Raw genomic sequence first — 12,724 nt, 5'->3', positions numbered from 1 at the left:
GTCAAATGTGGTTTTTGTTTCTTTTAAAGGTCACATTAACAAAATCTGGAATAATTTCAACATAATTCCAATGAACTTTTGGTTCTAAGTCAACTTGAAAAGTAAGTTCACCCTCACAAAAAAAAAATTCCATATTAAATGCCAAGTCTGTATAACAGTGTTTATAGCTGGGGTACCCGGTGTTGCTCAAGTGAAAAAGAAACATTAACATCTTTGAAATGAGGGCAAATATAATGGAAAAGCAATTACATCCAAATCAGAATCCATCACAAATGTCAAATCATCATTTTACCTTTTTGTTGAATATATTCTGGTTATACCGTTGATCACGTTTCTGAGTTAGTATGATGACGTCAGGAAGAAGAAACAGCCTTACAACCAACTTCGACCGCTTCCGGAATTGTTTTATTATTTGTGTTCAAATGTCTGGTGATTGTTTTGTATTTATTTATGTGAATGTGTACTTGCATATAACTGTCATTAATCAAAAAGGCTTCGGCACTATATAGCGAATTTATTTTAATCCAAAAAAGACCTTTTTTCCATTTTTTTTTTAACACTCCCAGACACTCACTAATGAACCTCTGAAATTTTGACGAAGTCCGTTCAGCCATCTGCGACATAGACAGACAGACAGACCAATGTACTCTTATATAGTAGATACTTATACCAAGTTTGGGCAAAATCCCTTCACTGGTTCACAAGTTATCACGGTAACAGGATTTATTTTTTTTACCAAATATTACCTTTTACCTCTTAACTCAAAATGTAACCAGTTCATGTTTATATTATTATACATACTGTACCTGTCTCAAGTTTGATTTAAATCCCCTCAGCTGCTCTCAAGTTATCACATTTTTACCTGACATGGCCTCTGATCTTTGATCCCTTGATGGCATAATCCAGTCAGTTTATCTTTGAATATATACATATATCGACCAAGTTTGACTAAGATCCCTTCAGCCGTTCTTAAATTATTGCGGTAACGAAATATTTGTAACCTAACTTGACCTCTGATATTTGACCTCTTGACCCCAAAATCCAATCAGTTTATCTTTGCATCATAAAATACGAGTATAATTATACCAAGTTTGGTGAAAATCTCATGACAGGTTCATAAGTTAGCTAGGTAACATAATTTTTACCTAACGGGATATTTGACACTTGACCTTTGACCTCATGACCACAAAATCGAATTAGTTAATCTTTACATTATTATACATACCCATACCAAATTTGAATTAGATTCCCTCAGGCGTTGTGAAGTTATAGACCTATTACAGACTTTGACCTTTGACCTCTTGACCCCAAAATCAAATAATTTCATATTTGCATCATAATACATACTTCTACCAACTTTGGTCAGAATCCCATTACTGGTTCACAAGTTATCACGGTAACAGGATTTTTCCTAACATGACCTCTGGCCATTGCTCTTTCACCTCGTGACCCCAAAAACGAATCAGTTCATCTTTACATCATTATACAAACATGCACCAAGTTTGTCTAAGATCCCATCAGCCGTTCTAAAGTTATCGCTGGAATGAAAACGCATCACATATGGATTGACGGACGGGCAGCCGGACGGAAAACCTGTAAACATAATGCCTCCGGAGATTTCGTCAGTGGAGGCATAAAAATTGGGCATCGCAAATGCAACAATTTGGAATATCTTGAAAAAGAAACCACTAGTGTACTTAGCAATAGACAATGGCTAGGTCGGCCATGGAAAACAACTGCAGTTAATAACAGAAACATAGGGGCAATACTCCTGGCGCTCACCTGATTGAATAAACAGTATACTACACTGACTAACGGTATTTAAAACCAATTTCAATGGTTGCTAGAAGATGGGGCAGCATGTAGAATCATACAAACATAATCATAAGACTTTAAACAAACAAACAAAAAAATACCTATTTTGGGGGGTCAAACCTGTATCCACTTTGAGCCCCGGTAAACCCCCTTAGATCCGGAAATTTTTAATGCGGTGAACAAATTTTAGTCACAACAGAAAAATATCATTTGTGCCAAATTTGCTCGCAATCCCATCAGTGGTTTTGGAGAAGAAGTTTCAAGTGTTTACGGACTGACGGACGGACGACACGCCATCGCATAAGCTCCCCTGAACTTTGTTCCAGGGCAGCTAAAAATCATCAGAACTGCGAAGAGAAACCCGAAAACAACTGTCAGTGACATCACCAACAACCTCCAGAGTGCAGGGGTGAAAGTATGGCAATATAGCTTTCACAGAAGACTTTGATAGAATTACAACGGCTGCACCACAAGATGCAAACCTCGAATCAGCACCAAAAACAGAAAGGCCAGATTAGAATTTGCCAATAAGTACAGAGGTGAGCTAATACAGTTCTGGAACAAAGTTTCTATGTACAGATTACATCAAGATAAACCTTTATCAAAGCGTATACATATACGAGCGAGGTACCCGTGCTATGCACAGGAGGGAGGAAGAGGTCTCAGAAAAAGAAGTTTGCCCGAAATAAATTCCACAGTCCTGTGCCACCTTCAGTCGAACGTCAAATCTGGACAGCCGGGTCGTGAAGGACTTGGGCAAAACACTTACTGCAGCTGAATGTTTCTACATGTGGTCAATGACGAAAGTGTAAATGGCGAATCCACAAATGCCACTGGTGGAAACCCTCACACATCATCTCATTCTTATTTAAACTCAATTTCTCTATATTTACATTCCAAACAGGATCATTCTAATCACAAATTAATACTATACCATTAATATAACAAAATACTATGTTACAAACACTGGTGAGGTAAACGAATATGTATTCCGATCTTACGTGATAAGCAATACAGACAAATCTTCCAGTGAGACAGGGTGGATATGAAACACTTTGTACCGTTAGAAAGTCAAAATCATAATTGTATCGAAAAATTTATGAAATTTCCCACCCATCTTAAGATCTCATCCCATCTTAAACCATCTTAACCAGACCCATCTTAAAAGCGGTGTTATTTGGGTGGAAACTCAAAATCACAACTGCATTGAGATATGAAACCAGTGAATGTCTGTGATTGTACGTTTACTTCCGAATCGGGAGCACTTTCATACGGATCGAAACTCAATATCATAATTGTATTGAGGAATTTATGAAACCTCCCCACCTACCATAGGACACCATCTGGGACCCCAAAACGTTCCACCTGTGAAACGTTTTGCGGTCCCAGCAGGTGTCCTGAGGTCATATCTCTGATGGTTAAACAATTGCACAGGCTCAACCTATTAGGCATGAGCTTAGCAATGCCACAGCAAGCGGCAGTCCCCGTACATCTCCCGAGGATTGTAATGTAGCCAATACCAGGAAGTTATTTAATTCTCAATTTTGTAGGCCAGTCCAACTCAGAGAGGGAACATCTGATTTCATATGTTCCCTCTCCAGGTTGGACTGGTTTCATGGGTGTTCCTGATATATATTCATATTTGAACCTGTGATCCCATTATCATGATCTGTGTGTTCAGACAGGAGCACTAAAGACGCTGTATAATCCAATATTAAACTCATTCAATATGATATGTGCAACTCTTGCTGTGAAGCCTGAATTATAATGATCATTCTGGACTTCTTCTGTAATGACAGCTCAAATGCACATTTCACAAAAAAATCACAGATTTAAAATCAACCTTGATTGCACAGAGCAATAAATATAATTGGAAATAAGCGTTACGCCTCGGTCCCCCATCGTTGAAGTGATGCGAGTTGATAAAGTGGAAGATGCAAGGCGGCAATCTTGGATTTTGATGTGGCGACCCAATTTTCAATAGCGTTCTTCCTTATGCGTAAATACACCCACACACCAGATTAGAAGTTAGTAGTTCGTTTATTTTTCAAGATATTTCGCTCACAAGGTTCAGACATATATATATGGTGGCGGCCATCTTGGATTTTGACGTGGCGACCCAATTTTAAACAGCGTTCTTCCTTATGCCTAGATACACCCACGCACCAGATTAGAAGTTGGTACTTCGCTTATTTTTCAAGATATTCCGCTCACAAGGTTCAGACATACATGGCGGCGGCCATCTTGGATTTTGACGTGGCGACCCAATTTTCAATAGCTGTCTTCCTTATGCCTAGATACACCCACGCACCAGATTAGAAGTTGGTACTTCGCTTATTTTTCAAGGTATTCCGCTCACCAGGTTCAGACATACATGGCATCAGACATACATGGCGGCGGCCATCTTGGATTTTGACGTGGGTTGCACCCACACACCAAATTAGAATTCGGTCCTTCGCTTACGCACGCACACACATTCGCACGCATGCACGCACGCACGCACACACGCACGGACGCACGCACACACGGACGGAGGGGAAAACCATAGTCCCCCTTTCGCTCCGCGGTGCGACGGGGGACAAAAAGTACTGCACATTTTTGCACTTATTGGCAAAAGTAGCTGAAACTACAAAGTGAAAAAAAAATCTGGTTGAAGATTTCATATTTTGTAGCCTTTTGCAATTACATCATACTGTACTTTGGGAAAGAGGTGCATGATAACATTTAACAGATCTGTGTTTGGCTAACTATCCCACCAGATTGCTAAGGGTGAATGTCTTTTCATTACCTTCCAGGTACTTTTCTTCATGAGAGTTGGAGTATGTGGCAGGTAGAAAAGCAGAAATAATTAGAATGAGTCAGTATTGTTAAAAAGTACGTAATATGAAAAACGGAAAATACATATGGAGTCAGATGTGTCCCCAAGGAACTGAATTTGGCATGCTGATGAGCAACCTTGCACACTTTGAATTAAATATTGGAATGAATAACACTTTAGTCGAATACAAAATAGGTTCAGGAAGAAAACTTTGGTTGAGTCCAACACACTCATTGGCCCAACAATGATGGCTCATCAGTGTCATGCTGGATTTATACAGTCACGTGAAAAAGTAAGTACACCCCATGTAAAGTTTTGACTTTTTCAACATATTTCAACATACAGCTATTTGATCTTCATTTCAACAATATTGATAGATAAAGGTGATATAATATAACAAATATCATGAAACATTTACATTTTGTAGTCCATTGTATAATTTAAATAAACATTTGGGCGCCCCTCAGGAAAACAATTGTATAGGTCCATACTACATCTGTGCCAAATTTGGTACTTTCCTGAAAAAATGAACGATGCTTCCTCTTAACTGCCTAACTATTGGCTGTACATGTGTTTTTGGACTCTCTCTCTGTGGCCTGGGGCATTGTTCACCTTGCCTCTGCACGTGATTCACTCGCTTGGCCGTTTCATTATTGCACATGTGCACGACACTCAATTTACCTTGCACGAGATCACTACATGCTTACTCCACGTGTCCCAGGCACTCGCTCTGCACAATTCCCGATGCACTCGCTCTGCACAGTTCCCGACACTTTTCACCTGCTCGTGTTCGGGACTGCCGTTTGCCGGCCAGGTGCTCGTTGGTGAGGTCGAGACAAAAGGCGTCGTGAGGAGAAGCGTCTGGTAACATCGTGGCCATTTCGATAACAGGTTCCCAACGTTCGTTCCCCCTTCCTTTCCCCCGTGAATCCCATTACTGGTTGGCAGAAGATTGACAGGAAATTTTCACCATAGGTGCACCACTTCCTGTATAATTTTTTAATGATAATTATGACGTCATAAGTCACGTGGTACAGGCACCATATTGGAAAACCCGAAAAACTTTGCACCTCTACATCTCCGAAAGCACTATAGAAAAAATGTAGACATGCTCATTGTATAGACCTCTCCATGGGAAATAAAATATGTTAATGATCCTGTCATAGGTGCCTCAAGTACAAAACTTAGTCCGATCAAGATGAAATTTATTGAGCGTCATCTAGAGATAAATTGGCGGAGAAGAAAAATATGATGACGTCATCGGTCACGTGGTTCGGCGGCCATATTTGTTTTAACACAAAACCCTTTTTTTTTAAACACTAAAAACACATCCTGGCGAGGGTCTGCAATCTCTGAATGCTCTTTCTTGTTTTTCTTTGCTGTTAAGACATGTTAGCTGACATTAAAGGTGCACATGTTGAGGTGTACTAAAGAACACAAGAAGCTTTATGAATTATGTGACAAAATGCAAAAACATGCATTGCTTTATCTCTATTGGTTTGGTTGTAATATCATTTTTAAAACGGAACAAGACTTTGTGGACAGCCTGTACTTAGTTCATAAAACTAAAACTATCTTCACAGAATCCATAGTAAGTTTAGTTTACCCAATAAATTGTTGGCAAGTGCATTCCAACACCAAAAGGCATTTTTTATTGAACATTCCATTTTTGAGCTCTTTCAACCAGTGCAATAATAAAACATAGGGGCAATACCCCTGGCGCTCACCTGGTCGAATAAACAGTATACTTCACCGACTAAAGGTATTTTAAACTAATTTCAATGATTGCTCGAAGACAGGGCAGCATGTAGAATCATACTAACATAATCGACGGTATCCCAGTATCCACCTCCCCTCACATCCGGAATCTTGGCGTCATCTTTGACCAAACCCTCTCCTTTGACAAATACACTAAACAGACCACAAAGACAGCCTTCTTTCACCTGAAAAACATTGCCCGTCTCCGCTCATCCCTCTCCTCCACGGCTGCAGAAACCCTCATCCACGCCTTCATCACCTCCCGTCTGGACTACTGCAATAGCCTCCTCTATGGTTCACCCTCAACAATCACCAATAAACTCCAATACATTCAGAACTCCGCTGCCCGTCTACTCACCCATTCCCGGACCCGTGACCACATCACCCCCGTCCTTTACAAGCTTCACTGGCTCCCCATCCCCCAGAGAATCCAGTACAAAATCCTCCTCTTGACATACAAAGCCCTCCATAACCTGGCCCCATCCTACCTGGCTGACCTCCTCTCCAGACACACTCCCACCCGCAACCTCCGCTCTGCTGGTACCAACCTCCTGACCCCCTCCATCCGGACCAAATTCAGATCCTGGGGGGACAGGGCCTTCTCCATCGCTGCTCCCACCCTCTGGAACTCACTACCTCACACCATCAGAGACTCCTCCTCACTCACCACATTCAAAACATCAATAAAGACCCACCTTTCAACACTGCATTCAACATTCAACCCACAGCATTTAACCCCTGACTATCTCCTCTCCTTCTCCCTCCTTTTGCTTTAAATATTTCCCTATTGATTCTTGTCTTTTTGCAATTGTTGTTTTCATGTATTGTTATGCATTATGTTTTCCACTCTGTCAAAGCACCTTTGGGCGACTTGAAAAGCACTATACAAAATAAATGAATTATTATCATTATTATTATAATAATCATAATCATACTAACGTAAGCTAAACGCTCTTTCACCTACCTCATTCTCATCCACCCTCTCTGAAAAAATGTCCACTTGTCCCTTCGTTGACCTCCACACCCCTTCTGACCTCACTGACTACTACAACCACACTCTCTCCTCCTGCCTTGACCAGCTTGCGCCTATAAAAACCAAAACAGTTTCTTTCACCCATTCTGCTCCCTGGCTTACCCCTGAACTCCGCCTGATGAAAACTCGTGCTTACCAACTTGAAAGACTCCGCAATAAAACAGGTCTCACAATTCACTCCCAAGCCTAGAAGGACCACCTACAACACTACAAAGATGCCCTCTCCCGCGCCTGCTCTGCCTACTACTCTCAAATTATCCACTCTGACTCCGGAAACCCAAAAGCACTCTTCTCTACAATAAACAAACTCCTCAGCCCCCTGGACACCACCACCCAGTCATTCACAGTAGACAACTGCATCTCCTTCCTTTCATTCTTCCAATGCAAAATTGACAACATCTACAACAGCTTAACCACCACCGCACCCGCTCCCCCTCAAACCACCTGCCCCCCCCCTTATCCTGCCAACCCCTGTCTCAATTCTCCCCAGTCTCCCCTACTGACCTCTCTGAACTCCTCATAGGAATGAAAACTGCCACCTGCACTCTTGACCCCATCCCCTCCAGCTTTGTCAAGGCCTCCCTTCCTGCTCTCTCTCCACTTATCACTGCAACAATAAACTCCTCCCTGTCTACAGGCATCGTCCCACCATCCCTCAAAATTGCTGCTGTTACCCTCATTCTGAAAAAAACCTGGACTCAACCCTGACACCCTAAACAACTTCAGACCCATCTCCAACCTACCCTTTCTGTCAAAAGTTTTGGAACGCGCTGTAGCCACTCAACTCAAACATCACCTCTCTGCCAATAACCTGTATGAAACATTCCAATCCGGAATTCCGCTCCAACCACAGTAATGAAACTGCTCTCCTCAAAATCACCAACGACCTTCTCCTCTCCTCTGACGCTGGCAACCTCAACATTCTCATCCTCCTCGACCTCAGTGCCGCCTTTGACACCATCAATCACACCATCCTCCTCACCCGACTTGAAACCACCTTTAACATTACTGGCACTGCCCTCTCTTGGATCAAATCATACCTCTCTGACAGACGCCAGTTCATCTCCATCAATAACTGCAAATCCCCCCACTGCTCCCCTCCCCCAAGGTGTCCCCCAAGGTTCAGTTCTTGGCCCCCTCCTCTTCATCCTGTACCTGTCCCCCCTTGGTCACTTAATCCGCCGTCATGGTCTCCAATTCCACGGCTTCGCCGATGACATCCAGCTTTTCATCTCCACCAAGTCCATCTCCACCGCCACCCACTCTATCCTGACAAACTGCATCACTGAAATAAAATCCTGGCTTCAAATCAACTTCCTCAAACTTAACTATGATAAATCTGTAATAATCATCATTGGCCAAAAAACGCTCACCAAATCCACCCATAACTTTGCCCTCAACATCGACGGTTTCCCAGTATCCACCTCCCCTCACGTCCGGAATCTTGGCATCATCTTTGACAAAACCCTCTCCTTCGACAAATACACTAAACAGATCACAAAGACAGCCTTCTTTCACCTGAAAAACATCGCCCGTCTCCGTCCATCCCTCTCCTCCACGGCTGCAGAAACCCTCATCCACATCTTCATCACCTCCTGTCTGGACTACTGCAACAGCCTCCTCTATGGTTCACCCTCAATAACCACCAATAAACTCCAATACATTCAGAACTCCGCTGCCCGTCTACTCACCCATTCCCGGACCCGTGACCACATCACCCCCGTCCTTTACAAGCTTCACTGGCTCCCCATCCCCCAGAGAATCCAGTACAAAATCCTCCTCTTGACCTACAAAGCCCTCCATAACCTGGCCCCATCCTACCTGGCTGACCTCCTCTCCAGACACACTCCCACCCGCAACCTCCGCTCTGCTGGTACCAACCTCCTGACCCCCCCCCCATCCGTACCAAATTCAGATCCTGGGGGGACAGGGCCTTCTCCATCGCTGCTCCCACCCTCTGGAACTCACTACCTCACACCATCAGAGACTCCTCCTCACTCACCACATTCAAAACATCACTCAAGACCCACCTGTTCAACACTGCATTTAACATTTAACCCACATCATTTAACCCCTGACTATCTCTTCTCCTTCTCCTTCCTTTTGCTTTGATTATTTACCTATTGATTTTTGTCTTTTTGCACTTGTTTTACGTACTCTGTCAGAGCGTCTTTGGGCTTCTTGAAACGCGCTATATAAAATAAATGTATTATTATTATTATTATTATTACTAGGGCATGCCCGTACTATATATATATCTAAAATTATATCCCCCCCCCTCTATTTACATGAAATGGTTTGGTCCATTCGCAAAGCCAAAGCGAACGGCTTGCGAGTACGGTGGCAATCCCCCCCCCCTCTATTTACATGAAATGGTTTGGTCCAAAGCGAACGGCTTGCGAGTACGGTGACAATCCCCCCCCCCCCCCTCTATTTACATGAAATGGTTTGGTCCAAAGCGAACGGCTTGCGGAGTTTGGTAAAGAAATCGCCATAGCTCGGTAACTACTTCTCCGATTAATATGAAACCTTGAAAAGGCACATCCTCGGGTCCCCAGCAATATACCTGGCAAGTTTCAAGTATATCGGACCCGTGGTTGTCGAGAAACAGCGGTCACAGACAAACAAACAAACAAACACACAGACACACAGACACACAGAGATTACTGGAATTATAGATAGACTAGGACGTGCCCGTACGTGGGTGCCCGTTCCTTGCCAAAAAAAAAAAAAAAAAAAATTTGTGTAGGGGTGTGTGTGTGTAAACATCCTAGGGCGTGCCCGTACGTGGGTGCAAAAAAACATGCGTGCAAACAACAACAAAAAAAAAACTTTGAAACCACGTGGCAGTAACGACCACAGAACCCCCCCCCACTCTATTTACATGAATGGTTTGGTCCATTCGCAACGACCACAGAACCCCCCCCCCCCCCCTCTATTTACATGAAATGGTTTGGTCCATTCGCAAAGCCAAAGCGAACGGCGAACGGCTAAATCGCCATAGCTCGGTAACTACTTCTCCGATTAATATGAAACCTTGAAAAGGCACATCCTCGGGTCCCCAGCAATATACCTGGCAAGTTTCAAGTATATCGGACCCGTGGTTGTCGAGAAACAGCGGTCACAGACAAACACACACACACACACAGACATACAGAGATTACTGGAATTATAGATAGACTAGGGCATGCCCGTACTATATATATATCTAAAATTATATCCCCCCCCTCTATTTACATGAAATGGTTTGGTCCAAAGCGAACGGCTTGTGAGTACGGTGACAATCCCCCCCCTCTATTTACATGAAATGGTTTGGTCCAAAGCGAACGGCTTGCGAGTACGGTGACAATCCCCCCCCCCCCTCTATTTACATGAAATGGTTTGGTCCAAAGCGAACGGCTTGCGAGTACGGTGACAATCCCCCCCCTCTATTTACATGAAATGGTTTGGTCCAAAGCGAACGGCTTGCGGAGTTTGGTAAAGAAATCGCCATAGCTCGGTAACTACTTGTCCGATTAATATGAAACCTTGAAAAGGCACATCCTCAGGTCCCCAGCAATATACCTGGCAAGTTTCAAGTATATCGGACCCGTGGTTGTCGAGAAACAGCGGTCACAGACAAACATACAAACATACAAACATACAAACATACAAACATACAAACATACACACAGAGATTACTGGAATTATAGATAGATAATCATAAGACTTTAAACAAACAAACAAAAAAATACCTATTTTGGGGGGAAACCTCCCCTCCCCCAACACCATATACCTCCTAAGACCCCAAGTTTTATAATGCCTTGAACAAACTGGTACATCATGGGTGATTAAGGTTGTGGTGAAGTTTCATCAATATCGTGTGTGTAGTTTCTGAGAAAAAAGCAAATACCTATTTCCTTGGGCAACCCCCCATATACCCCGAAAGGGGCAGATTTTTAAAATGCCGTGAAAAACTTTGGTAAATCACGAGTGGTGAAGGTTGGGGTCAAGTTTCATCGCAATTGTGTGTGTTGTTTCTGAGAAGAAAGTAAATACCTAGTTTGGGGGGCAACCCCCAAAAGTGCCCCAAAATGGCAGATTTTTTAAATGCCGTGAACAAACTTTGGTACAGCACGGGTGTTGATGGTTGTGGTCAAGTTTCATCAAAATTGTGTGTGTAGTTTCAGAAAATAAAGCAAATACCTATTTTGGGGGGGTCAAACCTGGATCCACTTTGACCCCGATTTTTTTTTAATGCCGTGAACAAACTTTAGTCACAACAAATATCATTTGTGCCAAATTTGGTCGCAATCGCATCAGCGGTTTCGGAGAAGAAGTTTCAAGTGTTTATGGACTGACGGACGGACAATGCGCCGTCGCATAATCTCCCCTGAACTTCGTTCCAGGTGAGCTAATAATCATTTAAAATGCAATTTATGTTGAGTTCTGTTTATTCAAATCAATGAGGAATTGTTAGAAAAAAGGTTTCAAAAGTTGGTTTGTCTTGTTAGTTCGACGTCTTGATGCTGGTAAAAGTTGAAAATTGATGTGGAAATTATTTGTATAATCTACTATATAAGAGGGATGTCTGTCTGTCTGTCTGTCGCCATTTTTCTCAGAGATGGCTCTCAAAGATGGATGATCTTCATCAAACTTTCAGAGGTTCATCAGTGAGTGCCTGGGAGTGTTTTAGGCAATATATATATATATATATATATATATATATATATATATATATATATATATATATATATATATTATTTGAGAGATAAAAAGGTTTTTTTTGAGTAAAAAAAAATAAAATACGCTCAATAGTGCCTAAGCTTTTTAAAATTAATGAGTTATATACAAGTGCACATCCGCATAAATAAATACAAAACAATCACCAGACATTTGAACACAAATAAATCAAACAATTCCAAAAGTGTACGAAGTTGGTAGTACAGCTTCTTCTTCTTCCTGTTTGGCATCACACTTAACGCAGAAACGGGATGAACGCCACATTCACCAGCATATATTTAACGAAAAGGTGATGAACCCCCTTCTTCCCCTTCTTCTCCTGCCTCCTCCCTCCCCACCTACCCCTCCTGCCCTTCCCCCCTCCTCACTTCCCCCATTCCCCTCTCCCCCTTCCCCCTTCCCTTTCTCCCCTTCCCCCCTCCCCCACCCGGCAACGCCTTGTACTTCTCCGAGGAGCTTTTAACTAGCTACTGCCCAGCTTCTGCTAGGTTTTGCTCGATGGTGCCTCAGACTTTTAAAATTAATGACAGTTATATACAAATACACATTTGCATAAATAAATACAAAACAATCACCAG

This window comes from Myxine glutinosa, chromosome 4 (assembly GCF_964187855.1).
Source record: "Myxine glutinosa chromosome 4, kmMyxGlut1.1, whole genome shotgun sequence".
Lineage (NCBI taxonomy): Eukaryota > Metazoa > Chordata > Myxini > Myxiniformes > Myxinidae > Myxine > Myxine glutinosa.
The sequence above is the reverse complement of the archived record's forward strand: the minus strand, read 5'-3'. Positions refer to the sequence as shown.